Source organism: Anabrus simplex, chromosome 1 (genome assembly GCF_040414725.1).
Source record: "Anabrus simplex isolate iqAnaSimp1 chromosome 1, ASM4041472v1, whole genome shotgun sequence".
NCBI lineage: Eukaryota > Metazoa > Arthropoda > Insecta > Orthoptera > Tettigoniidae > Anabrus > Anabrus simplex.
Genome location: NC_090265.1, coordinates 825,798,082 through 825,821,138, shown reverse-complemented (window position 1 = coordinate 825,821,138; position 23,057 = coordinate 825,798,082). Strand labels below are relative to the sequence as shown.

Below are 23,057 nucleotides of genomic sequence, written 5' to 3'. Positions count from 1 at the left end.
AATCGCGGTGCGGGTCTGTGAAAACTGGACCGATTGGGAACGGCGAAGAGATGGTGGCACAGCCCTGCCAGAGTAAAATGTCACGAACCACCACTGGTACAGAATATGAAAGTTTCCTGTCACTCATGCGTGTGGAGTACAATATGTGGAACAGTTCGAGTGAAAGGGCTTAGTAGGCTAGAGTAATTGAGAGAAGAGAAGTATTTGTAATCAATATAGCGTGCTCCGAGTATCGATCCTTCCCTCATGGCGGTGCCTGCTCGCCCGAGTACCACCCACCTGCACCTGGCAGACATTCTGTTCCGAGACGCGGCCACGGTAACACTGTTCTGTATGATGGCGTCGCAGCCTTCTCAACTCACGAGGTAGCCAGCCCGCTTGTGCTCGGTAAGTGTATCCTTCATGCATGTAACTACGTTGTTCGTTATTTACATTTACTTCCATTGACTGTTCGCCTCATTTTCTCTGCACCGTTGTGTGCCAGCGCAGTTCCCACAAGGAAACAATTGTTCGATGACGCGACAACGACGTCATAGCATAGCAAAGATTTGTTCGATCGTTGTTCAGATAGAGTAGCCATTCGCCGTGTGCTTTTATTTATGCTTTGGAATTGTAATTCAGTTGCGTAATACTGTTACAATGTATTGTGGTATCTTATAAGTTGATTCACAAAGCATCTCGATTTGTTTTTGGTTATTTTCGACAAAAGAGTAGAGTTACGAAAATGTTGCAATGTTGGGAAGTCTTGAGGGAAAGGAGACGAGCTGCTTGACTAGGCGGTATGTTCCGAGCTGACAAAAGTTTGACTAGTGTTTCTAAAAGTAAGAAAGATCACAATATGAAAATAAAACTGGAATTCCTGAGGACAAATTAGGGACAATATTCGTTTATAGGAAGATGAGTAAGGGATGGAATAATTTACCTAGAGAGACGTGTGATATATTTCCAAATTCTTTGAAATTATTTAAGAAAAGACTAGGCGAACAACAGATAGGGAATATGCCACCTGGGTGACTGCTCTGTGTGAAGTTCAAAGGTGATTTATTTATTTATTTATTTATTTATTTATTTATTTATTTGTTTATTGATTGATTGATTGATTGATTGATTGATTGATTGATTGATTGATTGATTGATTGATTGATTGATTGATTGATTGATTGATTGATTGATTGGGGTAGTCAGAGCCCTTGCGGTGTATTATGCACAAGCTCAAAAGAAAGATACATATCCAAGGAGAAACTCATGAGAAGTCAAAAGGAAGATCAGTCTCTCAAAAAGGAGATAGATGACTCAAGTGGCCCATTACGGGAACAAGTACAGTAGGTACTGTACTAATTGATGATTATGAACTCCAGCTGGCAATTAGGTGGTTCCAGAAAATTTGGGAAACAAGTACGGTACCATCATTATAGCAAATGTCAACAATAATTCTCATCCTGAAAAAGGATATAGACACAAGATGAACAGAGAGATATCCCTCGCAAGTCTCATGGCAAAAAGCATTGTGGAGCATAATAACAGACTTAACTGTTTAAAGTGAAACTAATAACATCATAGAAAATAAATAAAACGGGTGTTAGAATCCTATAGATCTCCAAACCAAGAAGTTGCTAAGCTTAGATAGGTTACTGAGGATGCTCTGGATAACATATATGTACTGCCTGCTGTGCTTCTGGACAAAATATTTGCAGACCAATTCGTACCATAAATGTAGGATCAGGAGTTCATTAATTGATTTTCGCTGGTGTTCTTAAACTTATGTTAGGTACTGTACGAAATCACACAGTCTTCTTAATGACCATCCATTTGAAAAGTGAAAATGGGTCTAATTGTGCAGACTACGAAGTAAACAACATTACTGTACCTTAAGTCCATGGAATTTAACTAATTATTTCTCCCAACATTAACTATATCCTAAAAGTTATAAAATAGATATCTCCTGTAGGGCATGATTAACAACTGTATTGCTATGTAACTGCTTGAAACGTTAGAGGGTTCATTCATAGAGTGATACAGCATGTTAAAACACCATATAAATATCTCTTTGGACTAACTTCTCAATGAGTTTTTAATTAGATCTGTTTTCACAGGGAATAACAAAATAGTATTTTTAGGACCATATTATGATATAAATATAATTATATACTTTAGGAAGAATAACCTGAGTTTTAACAATAATGGAATTTAGCATCTTTTGAGAGTTTATTCTTGACTGTTACTTATTTCATACATACATTGACTTAAAATTAATGTCAGTAATTTTATTTTGTCTATAAGCTAGATAATTGACTGAAGGGATGATTGATTTTTGCATGAGTTTAAGGAAATTATCACAAAGATCACCTATGACAATAACTAAACATTGACATCACATAGTGAATGTTCTTTTTGTGGCTGTATTCGATGATTTTCGTTATCATGTGATCAGCCACTTTATATATTGGAATGAAATTCCTGTCGGATAACCATAGTTATTGAAGAATCTGTATTAATGACATGAAATTTAGACAGTGCAAAGAAAGGAATTGAAGTTAGTATACATTAAATACATCGTTTCGGTGTCTGTTTACTTGAAGCTGAGGCGAATATTTACAGGTATATTGCACTATGTCCAAAGAACTACGGTATAGACCGCGAAATAAAGAAGGTTAATACTGTGCTATGTCCATATTCCGTTCGAGGTATGTTGTTACATTGACTCAACTGTAAAATTTCTAATACGTGAATCAGGACACTTAGCTTCCGATTTACAGATGTTTACTAGAACGAGTAAGAGGCTAATAATAATAATGATAATAATAATAGACCCGGGCCGATGACCTTCGATGTTAGGCCCCTTAAAACAACAAGCAATAATAGACCCTGGCGCAACAGGCCCAATGAGCCTTGGTCTACCAAATGACCGCTGCTCAGCCCGAAAAATTGCAGATTACGAGATGTCGTGTGGTCAGTACGACAAATCCTCTCAGCTGTTATTCTTGGCTTTCTAGACCGGGGCTGCTATCTCGCCGTCAGTTAGCTCCTCGGCCGTGATCACGTAGGCTGAGTGGACCTCGAATTAGTCCTCAGATGCCGGAAAAATCCCTGATCTGGCCGGGGAGCGAACCTCGGGCCACTGGGTGAGGGGCAGGCGCGCTATCCTTAGATCGTGGTGCCGGCTAATAATAATAATAATAATAATAATAATAATAATAATAATAATAATAATAATAATAATAATAATAGCAGCCTCATTATCTTAATCAAATCCAGATCCCAAGATCACGGTTCCAACAGAGGAAGAGGTTGTAGGATTTCTGAAAGGTAAAACAAAGTCCCACTGTCGCGAAAGTCAAGCAGTACGGCTGAGAATGTTGCCATGCTGATCACGTAACTTCAATATCTGCAGGTAATTTGGCTGGGCAGCAGTCTGCTTGGAAGGCCAAAGATATCAATGGCTTGTATATTTGTTTTGAAGAAAAGGCCACTCGGCACTCTTGGGCATATAAATCTCTAATGACACTTTCAGTGTTGACTCGACAAAATGAATTAAAATACCAGCAATTGGTTTGTGAAATAGCGTTTCATTGTCTCTGTTGACTTTTTCTTCCATCGATTTTCTCTCACCTGTGGTGTCGCACATATGGATTTGGGCCTGTTTTCTGGTTGGGTGTCCTTCCCGACACCAAATATATGTAGAAGGATGCATTCACTATTGTTTGTTTCTGTGGTGGTTGGTAGTATGGTGTGTTGTCTGAATACGAAGAGGAGAGTGTTGGGACAAACACAAAGACCCAGTCCCCGGACCAGAGGAATTAACGTGATTTAAATCACTGACCCGGGCGGGAATCGAATCCGGGACACTCTGAACCGAAGGCCTTAAGGATGTGACCATTCAGCCAAGGTGTCGGACATTGTCTGTGCTGACTGGTAGAGCTAAGAAAAAGCAAAACCTCGAAATTGATACAAAGGCAGTTTAAATTGCGCCAAATCAATGTGCCTGCTCGCGATTGGTGAGGCCATAGGCAATTGCTGGGATTGTACCTTAATTAAGGCCACGGCTGCTTCTTTCACATTCGTAGCTCTTTGCTATCCCATCGTCGCATCTGTGTCGGTGCGATGTAAAGCCAATTGTAAAAATATGTTGAGTGCTCAGCCCGGCGGCTGGTTTGGAGCAACAATTTTTACACCATTCACAACAGGGGCTGGCTGCATAAGAAATGGCATTACGAGCACCACTCATACCTCGGTCACTTTCATGTCATCAAAGCCAAGGACGAGACTAATACACGTGAATGAAAGTAACAAATTTGTTCTAGCCCACACTAGAAGACATAGTGCAGTGTAAACTCTAGGTCTTGCCAGCAAAGGCATGATATTATTATTATTATTATTATTATTATTATTATTATTATTATTATTATTATTATTACAGCGTTATACCGATCTGTGGAGCGCGATATAACTTATTGAGCTGATGTTGATTATTTTTCTTCCAAAATCTCTTCAACTGGGCACTGAAAATTTTACTCCGTTCTTCAGTCCTGGTATTCATTTTCTCAGAAAAATTATAGTTGTTAGCTGCTTTTTTTGAATTGGAGTCGATCTTGAATAATTTCCTTAAGGTCTGTTTCTATTTCACTAAGCCTGTTGTTCTTGGTTTTCATCGAGAGAGCAAGGTTGAGAATCCTTTTGGTGAGCCTGTCATTGTTCATTCTGAGAATGTGGCCATAGAACTTAATCGCCCTTTTCTGATGGTGTCGATGATTTCATAATGCGAGAATTCCCTTTCATCCAGATTCCCACTGAGTAGACTGGACCAAAGATTTTTCTCAACATTTTTTTCTCCTGTTTCTCTATGTTTATAATAAGTGATCTGCCTCCAATGATGAAGCTTTACGAGGCGTATGGTGCTTCAGGTTTGATAATTGAGTTGTAATGTCTTAATTTTGCGTTCCTGGATATTGACGTTTTGTTATAGGCCTATCTCTTCCAGGTGAGTGTATAGGCCTTCTGCAATTTTGAGGTCCTCTCCTTTTTTGTTTCACGATGGCTGAATTACTTTTCCTAAGTACTTGAACTTATTTACTAGATTATTATTATTATTATTATTATTATTATTATTATTATTATTATTATTATTATTATTATTATTATTATTATTATTATTACTTCTTTGAAGTTTACGAAGCACACCTTGCTTTAGTTTAACATTTATACCAGTCAATCTCGAGTGAAACACGACTCGAATCGTGCAGCTGCGATTTAACTGGGTATAGGGGTGTACCATGCACCATTCAAGGTCGCGACGGATAATGTATTCATACGACGGTCAAAGCCGAGGTAACCATATCGCATAGGTTTGCGTGCTGACATTGTTAACTCACGCACATTTCATGATAAAAGGTAATGAAAACACTCGTGTCCGTTGAACTTCTTAGCCAGCACACCGTTAAACAGCTCTAACTCCGACGTGTTTGATAATAATTCTTCGTGAAATTTAATTGGAAACATCTCTTGACTCTGATACTGGAATTGGAAGCGTACTTGCCAGATTTCAGTATACATGTATTGAATTAATTTTAACTTTTCAATGCTAGTTCGACGAAACCTGCACAAATAGGGCAATGTTAAGTGGCATGTGCTATAGAACAATCCGTTCTGCAGATGATGTTGTTCTGATTGGTATTTAATGAAGAATTGCAAGAAACACCACCATATAAAAATGTTCTTAAGAAAAATATGGCCTGAAAATAAATAGAAAGAAATCCAAAATAATGATGTGTACCAGAGGAGATAAACAGAAGGCTGACTAGTGTTTTTAAGGCGCAAATCTATCGCAAGTCAAGTTTCTGAGGAGGTGTGTAACATCAGATGGCAGAAGTAAAGTTGACATAAAAGCCAAGGAGGCAGTTTTCCAAATAGGAAGCTCATTAGCGTTGTCTTTCTTCGAACGAGAAAAATATTTGTGAAATTTATCATCTGGAGAATACGAACGTATGTCACGGAGGCCTAAGAGTAATAGAGAGCCTTTTAAGATCTGTTACTGGGGAATTATTATTATTATTATTATTAACAAATACATCGCAATTGGGAAATATCCTGGTGGCAGTGGTCACTTACAGTAGTGTGATAGAAAAGTTAAAACATAATTACCCAAAAACAACAACAACAACAACAACTACTACTACTACTACAAGAGTACGGCAAGCAATTCCATAGAAGGAAAATATTGGAAGAAATACTACTAGTTTAGCATTCTAAATCCAGCATCATCCTGGTGATGCATACGAAAACCTCGAGAGAGGGGGAGTGACAAAGAATTATGCGCACGAGTAGGTGAAAGGAGGACACAGTTGCTGAAAGAAGTGGCATGGTTGGTCATCTGCTGCGACATGCAAGCTGTTCACCGCGCTTCATCAGGGAAGGATCGAAAGTCGTATTAAGAGGGAAAGTCCAATACAAGAGAGCAAGGTCGAAAAAGGATAAAAAGATGCAAAAAATACCGGCTTCTTAACGGAAGAATTTGCAGACCCACCAACTTAAAGACTGTGGAGATGAAGAAGCAAAGAAGAAGCAAATCCCTCACAGTACTTTGCCTTCATCATGGGTTCAGTTTGTGAACTCGAATGGAATCCTCGGACGACAGCTTTATAGGTTTTCTCCTTTAAATGCAATAATAATAATAATAATAATAATAATAATAATAATAATAATAATAATAATAATAATAATAATAATAATAATAATAAGGGAGCGGATTTTTATGTAATTACATATTTTTTGCGTAAGTTTTAACGCAAGTTACGAAGTTCATTATTCCTATTGTGCATCCCCAAGTGTAAAACCTGAATCTTATTTCACATAAAAACACATATTTTCACAATTTTTTAATGTAAATACATATTTTAAGAAAATCTATAATAAGCACATAAATCGCCAATATTTGTTGATCAATAACATTTAAAATGCTTCTGTGTTATAAAACAATGCTCATATTTTCATTTTACGATTACGGTATTGTTTTAACAGTGTATTTAACATAATGTATCTGAATGTTTCGGCTATTTATGGACTTCCCTCCATATGTTCTAAAACTTGCTGGTCACTGGCTACGTCGTTACATTTAGACAGCGATTTGATTTGCTGCACAAGATGTTTCCTTGCATGATGTCATTCCAACTCTTTATGAGTCAGCCCTCTCGGGTTTTGTTTATAGAATATCAGCGAAAGGCAATCACGGAGAGATAAGGTGATGTAATTCCGTTACGACATGGGAGACTCGGAAGAATGTGGCCCCACCATTAGGTAGTGGAATTTCATCACTCCTAAGAGTAAGGTTAGCTGTTCGGGTCCATATATCATTCCCGTGATCGTGTGATTTTGTATGGATTTATAAGAAATATTTCCTTCAGTGTCCGCTGCTATTCATTTTATTGAAACAGTGATTCACCGTAAATGCGTGTGTCGTAACCTGCAAAATAATGCCAAAAGAGAAGTCGAGTACAAGGTCGCGTCTTCAACAATATGTAGTGGAATTTAAAAGCATTTTCACTACCGATGGAAAAGTATTATTTTGCCAACCGTGTGGTAAAACAGTACGTGCAGATCAACGTTCTCAAGTAATCCAGCATTTGTCTCGAAATAAGCATACTGCGGCTGCTTCGCGTGTGCGTTCGCGACAATTACTAATAGCTGAACCAGCTACTTCAAATGCACGCCCATCTAAATATTCCCAGTATTATTTAGATGTGTGAAGAGCATTTGTTTGCGCTGACATTCCTCTTGGTAAAATAAATAATCCGGGACTGAGAAATTTTCTAACAAAGTACATTAATTTTGAGCCTCCAGACGAATCCACATTAAGGAAAAACTATCTCCCAAAATGTTACGAAGAAACTTTACAGAGAATTCGGGCTGTATGTGATAGGGAAAAACTGTGGGTGAGCATTGACGAAACCACTGATTCAAGTGGCAGAAAAGTAGGAAATGTTGTAGTTGGTGTGTTGAAGAATGACAAAACTGCTTGCGAACATTCTTATTTGCTAGCGTGTAAAGAAATGCTTGCTGCAAACCACGTCACTGTAGCTAGGTTATTCAATGAAGCCATGCACTTACTTTGACCAAAAGGTATAAAATACGACCATGTATTGCTTTTCCTTACTGACAGTGCAGCTTACATGAAAAAGGCAGCCGAAGGCCTTTCTGTGAGCTTTCCGAAAATGATACACGTAACTTGTGTTGTTCATGCTCTACACAGGTTATGTGAAACTGTGCGGGCACAGTATCCTCAAGTGGATAAATTAGTGTCTAATGGCAAAAAAGTCTTCGTAAAAGCACCCTCAAAAATCGATCTCTTTAAAAAGAAAAACCTGGATCTTGCGCTTCCTCCTCTGCCTATTGTTACGCGGTGGGGTACCTGGCTTAGCGCTGTGGTATACTACACAGACAATTTGGAAAGTTTTGCATCCGTTGTGAACGTGCTAGATAAAAACGATGCGTCGTCAATTGAGATTCTTCAAGAGATACTAAAAGACAGCACTTTGAAAAATGATTTGGCGTTTATATCTGCCAATCTAAGCTTCTTGTGTAAAACTATAGACATACTTGAAAAATCCACTAACCTGTTGTCCGAAACAGTGAAGGAAGTGCGCGCTGTTGAAAGTAAATTAGATTCACTCCCGGCTTCGCAGATACAGGGACTGTTAAAGGTCAAATGTCAAAATTTGTTCAGGAAAAACAGAGGATTTCAAGCAATGTGCCAAATTTCTAATGTATTAGAGGGTGCTCATGTTGGCGAAATTGATGGCGTTATTGTTGGTGACATTCCTCTCTTTAACTATGCTCGTCTGACTTCCTGTGATGTGGAGCGATCGTTTTCGCAGTATAAGGCGTTCCTTAGAGATAATCGGCATGCATTTGTGATGGACAATTTGGAGATGACCTTTGTTGTTCACTGCAATTCTGAGACTACTTCTAGCAACTAATATTCCAGCTTGTGATGGGTGAGTACGAACTGGTACTATTTTTTCAAACATGATAGGTTGCTTTTGCCATATTTAAGCAAATCATTACCTTTAAAAAATAACCATTCATAATATCTACTCTGGAATATCAAAAATTAATATACCATACAGCACGCTTCCATGCACAGACACCATTTTGCCTTAAGGAGCACGTTTGGTAGCACCATATTCTAATACAAAACATTATACTTATTTACTTCTTGAGCGCGAGTAGTTATGTGATATTTAAAGAAAAATAATTTCAATTTTTTATCACATATTTTAAAGTTTTTCAGCACATAAAAAATAAATATTTTTCACATTTTTGGTACATAAAAATCCGCTCCCTAATAATAATAATAATAATAATAATAATAATAATAATAATAATAATAATAATAATAATAATAATAATGGCGTGTGTCCTCCGGAGAGGCCCTGGTGCAGGTCTTTCAAGTTGACGCCGTATCGGCGACGTGAGCGTCTGTGAGGATGGGGCCCTATCTAAGATGAAATCTAATGCTGAAGACGTCACAAATACCCAGCCCCCGAGCCATAGGAATTAACTAATGAAAGTTAAAATCTCCGATCCGACCGGGAATCGAACCCGAGACCCCTTGGGCCAAAGGCCAGTATGCTGACCATTTAGCCATGGAGCCGCGCGTAATAATAATAATAATAATAATAATAATAATAATAATAATAATAATAATAATATCATCAATATTGTTACCATCATTAGCTCACTGGATTAGCTGTTGGCTTCCCATCCGGAAGGCTGAGGTTCGAATGCCGGTCGATCCTGGGTTGAGATGTTCATCTTAAAACTATTACGTGGCGTCGAGGCTGGTTGGCTCCAGTGACCCCAGAAATAGCTGGGATATTATTATTATTATTATTATTATTATTATTATTATTATTATTTTACATCGTTATGCCCTACTCAGGAGCACGGTTGAACTTGCTTAGCTGATGTGTTGGCCTTCTTTACCTCCCAAAATCTCTTCATCCTCTCGCTGAGCTTCTTCCTTCGTTCTGTCCAAGTTATAGTAGCTCTGGTGTTGGGTTTGTCTTCAAAGTGGTGATTGTCGATTTTAGTTCTGAATTTACATCTGTCCTGTACAATGTCTTCTGTGATGTTGATTACCTGGAGATCTGTTTCAATTTCACGAAGCCAGCTGTTCTTGGTTTTTAATGAAAGGGCCAGGTTGAGAATTCTTTTAGTTAGCCTGTTGGTGTTCATTCTGATAATGTGTCCATACAATTTCAATCGTCTTTTCCGAAAGGTGTGAGAATTTTTTTCAGAATGACAATATATCTCCTGGGATGATTTTTTGACCATATTCCATCTATACAAACTGGGCCAAAACATTTTCGTAAAATTTTTCTTTCTTGTTTCTCAATGTCTCTGGTTAAAGATCCGCCACCAATTATTATTATTATTATTATTATTATTATTATTATTATTATTATTATTATTATATGTACATATACATGTACTCCAGGGATATATTAGTGCATCCGGGACTCAATGCGAGGCGGGTTGCTGCATGTATCAAAGCTAACGCAGGGTATTTTGAACATTTTATCTGAGAAAGAGTTTCTTGTGGTATGCTGATACATTCTGTTCCTGTGTGTTTTCCATGATTAATTTACTATGCAGAGTTATAGAAAATGAGTTCTAACATGGAAATAAAGCGCTTCCGGACCTATATCCATATAACATATTTTATTCTTCTGCGTGTGAGGAATGTGCCCTGAACGTTTGGCCTACTTTATTGTTACACCTGTATTTATGTCTTAGAAACTTGAATCTGAACTCGATACCTCTCGATTCCACGTATGCGTGTTTCTGTTGCGCCAGGTTTGACGTTTCGTACAGAATTCTGTAAAACATAGCAAGTATGGAATGTCTGTCCTCACTGTATTGTGCATGGTTATTTAGAACCTTTTTTACTTTCGAACATTTGAACAAAAGTATCTGTAAACAATTACAGCAGGTAATATGTGATGAACAAACTCTTCACTTGGCTCTCTAAGCATTTCTCCTAATCTAATTTTATACTCTGAAATAGGGGTTGTATCCAAATTCCCAAATCATTATAGGCCTACTTGGCTCAGATGAAGAAACTTTGGAAAATGTAAACTGAATATTGCCCGAAGTACAATCACAATATTTTCTTGAGAAAAATGAGGGATTATAAAAGTGCCTACTCCTCTTGGCTGTCATCAGTTTATGGGATCATGTTCAAGCAAGCAACCTCACATATAGAAAAAAAGAATATGCATGTTACTAGTACGAGCACAGATGAGAGACTCCGCTTGAAATACACTGAGAAGGAAGAAAACAAGCCTTGATATAGAAATATTTGTGATTGAAGAGTGTGTAGTCTTCCTATTGCTAGCCATGAGGCGAGCCGAAGACAGTCTGTCCTTTTAAAGTTATCTGTGACAATAGATAGAAGTTAGAAGTTACGGTAGGTGTACATGCAATCATCTTCATCATCATCATCATAATCATCATCTTGTTCTTCTTGTTCTTCTTCTTCTCTCCCTATTCCCAGTTGCTTGGGGTCGGAATTTTGTATAGATTTAGCCAATTTTTATGGCCAGATGTTCTTCCTGGTGCCAACTCTATGTGGAGGGATATACTAATTATTGTGTGTTTCTATGGTGGTTTGTAGTGTAATGTGTTGTATGTAAGGAAGATGTGTATTAAGACGAACATAAACGACCAGTCCCCGAGCCAGGTGAATTAGCCAGACAAGGTTAAAATATCCGACCCGACTGGGAACCGAAGCCTACTACGATGACCTTTCAGCCTAGGAGCCGGACTACTCCGTTCTACTATTCATGCCAAAACAACGCCGTGATGTAGACTGGTTAGATTACCAACAGATCAGCAGTGATGTGCGGGTAACCTTGTTTCTTCTCAGGCGTTGCTATGAAACCACCGGAAAGCGACCGTGTGCTAGATCCTTGCTTGAATGATACTTTCGTCAACTGGCTAAGACCAAGCTGAATGGGCACTTTAAATCTTATTTCAGTGTTATTGCATGAAATTGCTGAGATACATTTTCCAAAATCCTTTTTTTCATCCGAAACAAATATAATAGTTTGGGAATTTTTATAATCATACCGGTAATGGAATGAAATGTCGTATAGCTTTTAGTGCCGGGATATCCCAGGAAGGGTTCGGCTCGCTAGGTGCAGGTCTTTCTATTTGACGCCCGTAGGCAACCTGCGCGTCGTGATGAGAATGAAATGATGATGAAGACAACACATACACCCAGCCCCGTGCCATTGGAATTAACCAGTTAAGGTTAAAATCCCCGACCCGGCCGGGAATCGAACCCGGGACCCTCTGAACCGAAGGCGAGTACGCTGACCGTTCAGCCAACAAGTATACCGGTAATAATAATAATGTTATTGGCTTAACGTCCCACTAACTACTTTTTGCGATTTTCGAAGACGCCAAGGTGCCTGAATTAAGCCCCGAAGGAGTTCTTTTACGTGCCGGTAAATCTACCGACACGAGGCTGTCACCTTTAAATACCACCAGAGTGAGCTAGGATCGAACCTACCAAGTTGGGGCCAGAAAGCGAGCGCCTCAACCGTCTGGACCAGATTTATGAATTTAGATACAGGCCCTATTTCAAAGTATAATATCAAGCGTATGTATACGGAGAAATACGTAGAGAGCCAAGTGATACAATTATTTTCTACAGCGGCTGTTCGTCGCTTCATAAGTGATGTAATTATTTGAATATTCTTTTGTTCAAACTTTCGAACTGTAAATATTTATATGTAAACTGATCTTTTTAAAAAGTGGGTTATTAACAAACACTTACAATAAAATGAGGATAGAAATTCTATACTTCCTATTTATACTAGTAATTCTTTTTCGGGAATTCTGTACGAAACGTCAACCTGGCGCAAATGAAACATTAAACGTTCCGCACGTATCAGCTGACCTCAGATTGCTAAAGTGCTGACTCGAAACAGTGTCATTGTCTCACATGCATGCTCTTTGGAGCAGCAGCAGTAGAACACTAGCACTCCACTACGTGTCCTCTGTATAGATACTCTTGGCACAGATCTTCCGCAGTTATATCGAAACCTTTGTCGGTACAATCAAACAGTAGTTTTTATGTTCCGTTAAGCGAGAGACAAAATGCGTTTATTTGTTGTTCGGTAGAATAGAGATTGCATTCTTCTTTAATATTCAAATATTCCTTTAATTGTCATTGGGAGTATTTTTGTTCAGTAGAATAGTAAATACATTCTTATGTACCGTAGGTACCTCTTTCAATAGCTTAGTATCGCCCTATACACTTTTGAACCAGGCATAGAAACTCTCAATTTCGGGCGTGGGTTTAAGACGATGGCTCCCTTAGCTCTGCCAATACTTCCACTTATTTGCATCAGGCTTCTCATATTCATCTTTCCTATTACCGGGTGAGTTGGCCGTGCGCGTAGAGGCGCGCGGCTGTGAGCTTGCATCCGGGAGATAGTAGGTTCGAATCCCACTATCGGCAGCCCTGAAGATGGTTTTCCGTGGTTTCCCATTTTCACACCAGGCAAATGCTGGGGCTGTACCTTAATTAAGGCCACGGCCGCTTCCTTCCAACTCCTAGGCCTTTCCTATCCCATCGTCGCCGTAAGACCTATCTGTGTCGGTGCGACGTAAAGCCCCTAGCAAAAAAAAATAGCATCTTTCCTATTTGACCTTCCTTGATCAACTTCTGTTCTCTTTCGATTCCTCACCTTTTCAAGGCATTCAAGATCTTTCATTTTCACGCCCCCTCCCTCTTTTAATTTTTTGAAGCGTTGGATCTCTTCCATTTTTTTCCTCTGATTACTAATAGGAGAGGATAAGTTCCCAGGTGTACTTCCTGTTAAAACAATAATCACCTCACTCTGTCCCTTCAGTGCCATTGTGAATATTAAACACGCTGACGTAGTATACGTTCTTGCTTGTTTTATCTAATACAATGTAGTTTGAAGGGTTTTGAAGTTCGAATAGGATTATATCGTGTATCGTTAAACTCTAGAGTGTTAAATGTATTGAAACACCAGAAAGACATAAATAGCGATCACGGAACCCGTTCTCAGCGAGGCCAGCGGTTACCCTCATACTGATGACCGCATCTACAACGGGCACATGACTAATGGCGGCCCTAGAAAACTGCAGCGAGAACGATAAACATCGATATATATCGCAAACACACATTGGACTTACGACAGTGTTTTACTGAATAATAATAATAATAATAATAATAATAATAATAATAATAATAATAATAATAATAATAATAATAATAATAATAATAATAATAATAATAATAATAATAATATAAAAGAATTTATTGGACTCCAACCTATTCAATACATTACTGGATGTTAACATTTTTAGTTAAACATCGTTAAAATGGAGACATGTTTCGCCCTCCATGTGGGGCATCATCAGTCATATCAAAGCACCTCAAAATTAAACCAGACGTCTGGTTGGAAATTATGAACAATATATGTAAGAAAGAATACATTAAAAACACGTACAAAGTTCTATCCTAAACGAAATAACAACAGACTAGTTACACATAGTAAAATACGCTAGTGGTTTGTTAATATTAAAATGAGGTTATCATATGCACAGTATAAAAATGGAAGTAATCAAAGTCCGTATGATATTGAGTTCGATGGTAGTTCTGCGTAGTATATACAAATGTTGGCAAAATAAAACACAATTTATAATTACTGTACACTTATTTCTAATTGTTAAAATTGATGAGGTAAAACATTCCAATTTGTCTATTTGTAATTTGGTTCCAACCAAAGTAATTCGCCCTAGGATTCATGAGGTAGTCAACTCCGTTGGTCACTTTGTACGTGTTTTTAATGTATTCTTTCTTACATATATTGTTCATAATTTCCAACCAGACGTCTGGTTTAATTTTGAGGTGCTTTGATATGACTGATGATGCCCCACATGGAGGGCGAAACATGTCTCCATTTTAACGATGTTTAACTAAAAATGTTAACATCCAGTAATGTATTGAATAGGTTGGAGTCCAATAAATTCTTTTATATTATTATTATTATTATTATTATTATTACTGAGATTCTTTCAATACGGAAAATAAAATGATTTTCATTACTTGCAGTGTTTTACTGGGTGTAAAACTTGCAAACAGTTAACTTTTCCCAGTACAAACATCGTAACTACAGTTACGATTTTAACTGTGCTATTATTCTCCCAGGAGAAACATCGTAACATGAGTTGCGATTCTTTTCATTTGTGAATGCTTTCCTGACATGACATGATATTCCTAAGATGTACAGGGTGACTCAAAAGTGCATTAACAATTATTGACGAGGCAATACTTCTCGGGATATTGTAGACAGAGAGGTAATAATTGACACACATGATTGGCTTGACATAGAGGTTTTATTCACATGAAAAAAGTTCACAAAATTACCAACAGTTGGCGCTGGACAGAAACACGCCAGGTACACATGGCCACACATGCTTGAAATGACATGGAGTTGTATTGATACCAACAACGAGTGTACAAAGATGCCAACAAATGACCAACAGTTGGCGCTGGACAGCAACACGTCTGTGATGCCGCATGAGACCCGTGTACGGTATAAAAAGAGCTGTCGTGAGAGAGGGCATCAGATGCGCCTGCAATCGCGGCATGTTGACGTTACCAGAAAAGGCACTGTGAGTGAAGCTTTATTTACTTTATTTTAGTGTCAATAAAACCTCATATCATGCCAATCATGTGTATCAATTATTACCTTTCTATCTCCAATATTCCGTGAAGCAGTGGCGTGCATTGAACGCCCATCTACCCCAGCGCTGCTGGAGCAAATGATTTTGTATTTAGATTTTCTTATTATTCCTTAGAATGCTTTTTGTCAACTTTGAAAAAACTGCAAACTACAAGCCAAGTACAGCCTCGACAATCCGCTCGCTCCTTGAAGCCTCCTGGTCCTGGAGGCGGGCGTGGGCCACCGTCGAGATTCGCAGCGTCTTACGGCGACAGGCCAGCTAGCTTGGGTAATGTATGTTAGTTGTAGTAGTTAACACTCTTAGTGTTCAGCGCCATGCATCAGAGGCTACAAGAAAAATATCAATATGTTAGCAATATAGCCAATTGCACATCGTCTTGCTAATAAAAAATAGAGCTATTTTATGAAATCAATAATCGTAGTTATCTTTTATATATTTCATTTTTGGATTTTGGCATTTATAAAGTTTGTGAGATTATTTATTGATGGAATATGTGGAGGACTTTTTTTAATACACTCGGGAAAATACTTTGGTTGCCCAGCATGAACACAGAGCCAAACGCGAAGTAGCCTATAAGAAGTAAGTATTTTGTTGCTGTGCACCCGTGGGTTTGCCTGTAATGGTGGTAGGGAGTGTGAATTCTTGTAGTGTTGTTCTTGTGTTATGGGTGTAGTTTTTGCGAGTTATGTGGCATCCTTCGAGAATATAACATATTATACTTTCCCAGGTCTATTGTCGCTGTACTTGCACTTAGTAAGCGAGTGAAACTGTGAAATATCGTCTAACTTCTGCTCACTGAGTTAAGGTTGGGATTTTATATCCCAGTACATTTCTGTGAAAACCGTGACTTTACGATTACGATCCGTCACCGGGTGAAACTGTAAGTAGGCTACATTGTTTAAAATCTGCTGTAGTTTATGTTATGATGCTACCGTGAATACCAATTTGTAAATGGTAATGAGGTGGGGCTGTGATTACTTGCTTTTTTTTTTTCAGCTTGGGTAACGAACGTTTTCACCGCACGCCACTGCGGTGAATTATTGTCTCGTCTCGGATTTTTGGGGCACCCTGTACATTGCTGCTAAGTGTGTAGTGCTGGAGATATTATTTTCATACAGCGGACACATATTGAAGTAACGGTTTTGCCGATGATCGTAACTCATTTTGGCTGTTCTTTGTACTTACGATGTTAATACTTGAAGCCCTCGAAATATGACTGAGGGGTTGTGCCACCTTTCCAACAAAAACTAATGACGGAATTCTAGGCACAGAACCTTAATAGTGATTTCGATATGCGTTCGGAAAACTTATTTCCGAACTGTGAGGTTATGAAGTTAATTGTAACTGGCAGGTTTTATACAGGCAATGCATAAGGCAAAATGGTGCGAATTTCCTAATGAAGAAAATTGTGATGATGCATTTATATCCATTTGAATCTTCATAATTTATTTCTATTAGGATATGCATTTGGCAGACCTGTCTCAAAACTGGCCGTAATGTTTTCCAAGAGAGCAGAAGGCGAATTACTAAAGAAGAAAAAAGAAGGCAGACTTATTTATCTTTAGCCAGAATTAAGACGTATATGGAAAGTGCCAAAGAGAAAGTTTATTTGGATTTTGCAAGTCGGATAATAATGAAAAAAATCTGACGAACGTACATATTTTCGAACAGACCCCATCCCCCAATATTATCTTATTTTTCACATTCTTGTACCCCTACCTCCCAGTTCGAGCGAACGTATTTTATGGGTGATCTCTAGGATACTTTACCCCATTGCCATAATGCACTGTAATCTCATGAGAGTTTGGTCAATAACAGACGGTGATCGTTGAGGGTGACATGTACAGTACAGAGAGGCACGGCAAGCAGGTGTGTTCAATCAGCGTGACGGGCGAGGGTGACGTGCACATTACACGGTGCCCATCATAATGCTCTCTTCTACACTAACCCTAGTGGGTCGATCATTTTGTTATTTCTCATAAGCAATGTTCGGATGTTAAGGAAAAGTCATATTTCATTTCTGAGGTCATTTAACCAAACATCTGAGAAATAACTGTGAATGATAGGTCCCTGACCCCGTTAAAGTAATTTTGTGTTGCATATAAATGCATATTTCCGCCATATTTATTACTTTGGTCATACACATTTCTGTGATATAAGGCCATATTTGGTTATATTTTGAGAATTTTTGTTCAAATTGAGGCGTCGTTTTTTAACAACGTACATGTTTTCTGCGTTGATTTTCAAACACGAAGTTCAAAATACTATAGTAAATGTATTAGCCAGCCCCGCGATGTAGGGCTAGTGTGCTTGCCTCTTACCTGAAGGCCCGGGGTTTGATTCCCGGCCAGGTCAGGAAATTTTATCTGCATCTGAGGGCTAGTTCGAGTTCCACTCAGCCTACATGATTACCATTGAGGAGCATTCTGACGGTGAGATAGTGGCCCCGGTCTAGAAAGCCAAGAATACCGGCCGAGAGGACTCGTCGTGCTGACCACACGACACCTCATAATCTGCAGGCCTTCGGGCTGAGCAGCGGTCGCTTTGTAATAAATGTATTTTTATTTCTTTTCCCGAAAGAAATAAGTACCAGGTTTAGAAGACGTGATTCCGAGATAGAGATGATGTACGAACGTACGCCGACAGATATCAAAAAGCACGCTAATACTTAATTTTTAATTATTTTCTAGGAAAACTGAATGAGAACTGCACCTCAGGGCTATGATACTGAATGAGTGTATCAAGTGTTAATTTACCTGCTGTAGCTCTATCAGTTTGCATGATTAAATAACAAACGCCATGGCACTACAGCATTTGAAGGGCCTTGGCTTACCAAGCGACCGCTGCTCAGCCTGAAGGCCTGCAGATTACAAGGTGTCGTGTGGTCAGCACGACGAATACTCTCGGCCGTTATTCTTGGCTTTCTAGACCGGGGCCGCTATCTCACCGTCAGATAGTTCCTCAATTCTAATCACGTAGGCTGAGTGAACCTCGAACCAGCCCTCAGGTCCAGGTAAAAATCCCTGACCTGGCCAGAAATCGAACCCAGGGCCTCTGGGTGAGAGGCAGGCACGCTACCCCTACACCACGAGGCCGACTCTTGTTATATTACTACAGACAATATGGAATATTGAACGGCTTCTAACTATTTTTTTATTTTTTTAAGTTCATGGATATTGTTACAAGAACTCTGCTGTATTACCGCTTGTCACTTTTTGACGCGTTTAAAGTTTAGTAATACATTAATACTTGCTAACAATACCTAAGGTGCTTGTCATATTTTGCCCTTTTTAGGTCATATTTAGCTTATTTTCAGGGCATATTTCGTATTTCGTTAGGGCATTAATTTCCAAACCCTACTCATACGCATACCTCGGAATTTTAGATACTGAAATGGCGTATGGCTTTTAGTGCCGGGAGTGCCCGAGGACAAGTTCGTTTCGCCAGATGCAGGTCTTCTGATCTGACTCCCGTAGGCGACCTGCGCGTCGTGATGAGTATGAAATGATGATGAAGACACATACACCCAACTCCCCTGTCAGAGAAAATAACCAATTATGATTAAAATCCCCGACCCTGCCGGGAATCGAACCCGGGACTCCTGTGACCAAAGGCCAGCACGCTAATCATTTAGCCAAGGAGTCGGACTTTTAGGTACTAATAGGTTAGAATGCAAACTAATTTCATTGGTAGGAAGTGTCCTCCAGGAAAGGGCGAGGTGTGGGAAGGAAGCGACCGTGGCTTTAATTAAAGTTCAGCCCCAGCATTTACTTGGTGTTAAAATTAGAAACCACGGAAAACCATGTTCAGGGCTGCCGACAGTGGGGTTCGAACCCACTATCTCCCGAGTGCAAGCTCACAGCTGCGCACGGCCACTTGCTCGGTATCCGATATCCCTAGGCCAGGGATGGCGACCCTTTTTCCACCCCCGTGTGAGCTAACGTCTTATTACATTTTACTCTCTAGTGTGCCAAAGGTTATTTTCCTTTAAAATCATCATGAAACCTCCTCATTTGCCTTCATTTAGGTATTAGATTGCATTGCATATAAATCCATTCGACTGAATGTTTCATGGCTTTATTTTGTAAACATCACTGAAGATTACATTTTTTTAACAGGTAAATTTTAGGAATAACATATATTTTTGCTTTAACCTAATAACATTTGTAAAAAAAAAAAAAAATGGCCAAAGAATAAATTATGATATACTTCTTTATCAAAGTGTAATGTTGAAATATGCTATGTTACAAGATTTTTGACCTATTTATTACACGTTGAAAACATTAAAATATGTTTGGTATGTTGCGCGGCGTGTCACAGAGAGATGTGCCACGCGTGTCATAGGTTCACCTTCCCTGCTCTAGGTCAACTGCTTTTCTTTTACGACCCTGACGGTATTAGGTTTTCGAGGCTTAGGAAGACTTTCATTTTCACGCCCTTCGTTGTCCTTGTCTTACTTTTGCCGATATCTTCATTTTTGAACAGTTTTGGTCCTATTCTACCATGCTCTTGAATAGTGTCAATAGAGAATAGTTGTCCAGTAGTACTTCCTCTTAAAACAGTAACCACCACGAGATTCTCTCTGGATGAATTCTGGAGCTCTTGTTATACCTATACTGTAAATTTTTTTAACATGGCACAACAGCCCAGAAGGACCTTGGCATACCAAGCGACAGTTACTCAGCCCGAAGCCCTGCAGATTACGAGGTGTCGTGTGGTCAGTACGACGAGTCGTCTCGGCCGTTATTCTTGGTTTCCTAGACCGGGCCCACTATCTCACCGTCAGATAGCTCCTCAATTTTGTAATCACGTGGACTGAGTGGAACTCGAACCAGCCCACAGATCCAGGTAAAAATCCCTGATTTGGCCGGGAACGAAACCGGGACCTCCAGGTAAGAGGCAGGCACTCTGTTCCTACTCCGCGACGCCGTCTCTGTTATATTACTACAGATGATATGGAATATTGAACGGCTTCAATTTTTTATTTTTTAAAGTTCATGAATATTGTTACAAGAACTCGTTCAAGCATTCCGAACGGCATTATTAGGAAACTTATTGGTACTATGGGCAGCTTCACGCGTCATGAGCCTGAATCCTGAGGTTCATCCCTTTTGTGGCAAAGACCGCACAAACGCAATTAATATTGACTATTTGGCCGATATAAGTATTTAGAAACTCCCTCTTTGTGGGGAGGCTAGACTGTGAGTCAGCAGCGCAGTCCCTACCCACACATAACGTAATATAATAAATGGGGTTTCCTTTAATGGCCGAGACGGGGTGCAGGTGCACCATATATCTTCTCTGAGATCTTATCCCTGCCTTTTAAACGATATTTACCGCTCTTTAATTCGTTTTATTCCCTGTAGCCTTTGCGTGTCGTCAGGTTAACTGCAGGATCTATCTAACAGATATTCCACCTATATAACGTATAGTGTTCTTTCAGCAGGTATTAACCTACACGGGGTCAGTTGAAGTAATATTACCGAGTGAGTTGGCCGTGCGGTTAAGGGCGCGCAGGGGTTAACTTGCCTTCGGGAGAGAGTAGGTTCGAACCCCATTGTCGGCAGCCCTGAAGATGGCTTTCCGTGGTTTCCCATTTTCACACCAGGCAAAAATGCTGTGGTTGTAACTTTATTAACGCCACAGTCGCTTCCACTCCACTCCTAACCCATCGTCGCTGTAAGACCTATCTGTGTCGGTGCAACTTGAAAAAGAAGTAAAATTACGTTTCAAAAATAAATTTTCCAGTAGGTAACGATAATTAAATTTCATATATCGAGAATATGTCAACGAAACTGATATTATTCATGCTCTTTAGGCCTTTTCAATGATGAAATTACCAGAATTTCGCCCCAGAATAACAGTGAGCTTATAAGTTGGAGTTTTCATCTCTTCGAGATGTTGCTTAGTGCACTGTTGTCACACCACTACAAGTCTCCTTTGAAATTAAATACAGTGACAGTGCGTCAGGGGAGATTTGTATCTCCACATACTAGAAGAGCACGCCTTTGGCTTTCATATCAAAAATAAACTTGCCAGTGGGGGGCTACAATTAAACCACATCAACTGAGAATATAATATTATATCCTTAGGCTTTTTGAGTCGTGGAAATTACCAGTGTTTTGTCCCAGTGTGGCAGTGGGCTCGTCAGTTTATCACACTGGTCATGACTGAAAGAATCTGAATTACATTCTTCGTCAGGGGTTTTCCGACGTCGTTGATCCTTCCTTTCTTTCCGTCCATGTCCTCATTGCGGAACGCTTGCATTTTTTCCTTCTGATCATAATAGGGATAGTTACTTCTTTTACTTCCACTTAATCGCCACTATGAGCTTACAAAATATAAAATACATGTTGGGTGCCAAGAAGAAAAACTGTCAAAACTATCAAACAATCAAATAACTCACAGTTGAAATTCTTAGATCTCAGGTCGAATCCGATAATTTGGAATCCAATTCTGATTATGTTCTTTGCTCACCTACACCTGAAACGTGCTCTTTAGGGTAAGTAAACTTGTTACTGAGCAAGTACAGTAAAAACGACGGAAATAACTTTATTATAGTTTATACAACAAATAATGATATATATATCAATACACTATTAATAATACAGCCGAAACTGGTTATAACGAGTTCGAAGGTACCGCCAATTAAGAGTCGTTATAGGCGACAGTCGCACAAACCGGTCTAATTATTTTGTTAAAAATATCATAATGTAAGTTTTAGGCTTCACACTTATATGTTTAGCTAAACAAGTTAAAACTCATTTTTTTTGTATTAAAAATATAATATTGTAAGTTTTAAGCTCCACACTTATATGTTTAGTTAACCAAGTTAAAATTCCAGAAAGCATAAGTGAAATAAGTACTGTATTTGCAATAAGTTATAGTATTTGTGGAGTGGGGCTGTGAAGAATTTATTTTCTAATGTTTACACACTACGTACAGCAATAATGTGTTAGCAAAATATAAAATAATAAGTGAAATAGCAAGAGTGGAATTTGGTCAGTAATGTCGCACATGGTCTTGGTTAATAAATGAGATGTTCTTTCTGTCCTTCCAAATTGTAGAAATCGTTCAGTGTGATACACCAAATTCCTTCGCGATACTGACGTTTGTTTCCCCATTTTGTAATCGCCATATTATTTGTGACTTTTCTTCAATATTAAACATTTTCCCTTTCTTTTTCGAGTTCACAGCAATGCTTGCATTGACTATTTAACAGGCAGACTGATTTGAAATGTACAATCTACTGAAAACAAGAGTTTGAAAAT

The 23,057-nt window shown here is 38.9% G+C and overlaps 1 protein-coding gene across 1 annotated transcript in view; it reads left to right on the top strand.

Moving 5' to 3' along the window:
• Nucleotides 1–324: 324 nt before the first annotated feature.
• LOC136857169 (cyclin-dependent kinase-like 2) overlaps nt 325–23,057 on the top strand; it is a 327,482-nt gene continuing 304,749 nt past the window's right edge. Inside the window, exon 1 of the mRNA XM_067135607.2 lies at nt 325–387. The gene's annotated coding sequence lies outside the window, so the exon portion shown is untranslated. The remainder of the gene's footprint in view (nt 388–23,057) is intronic.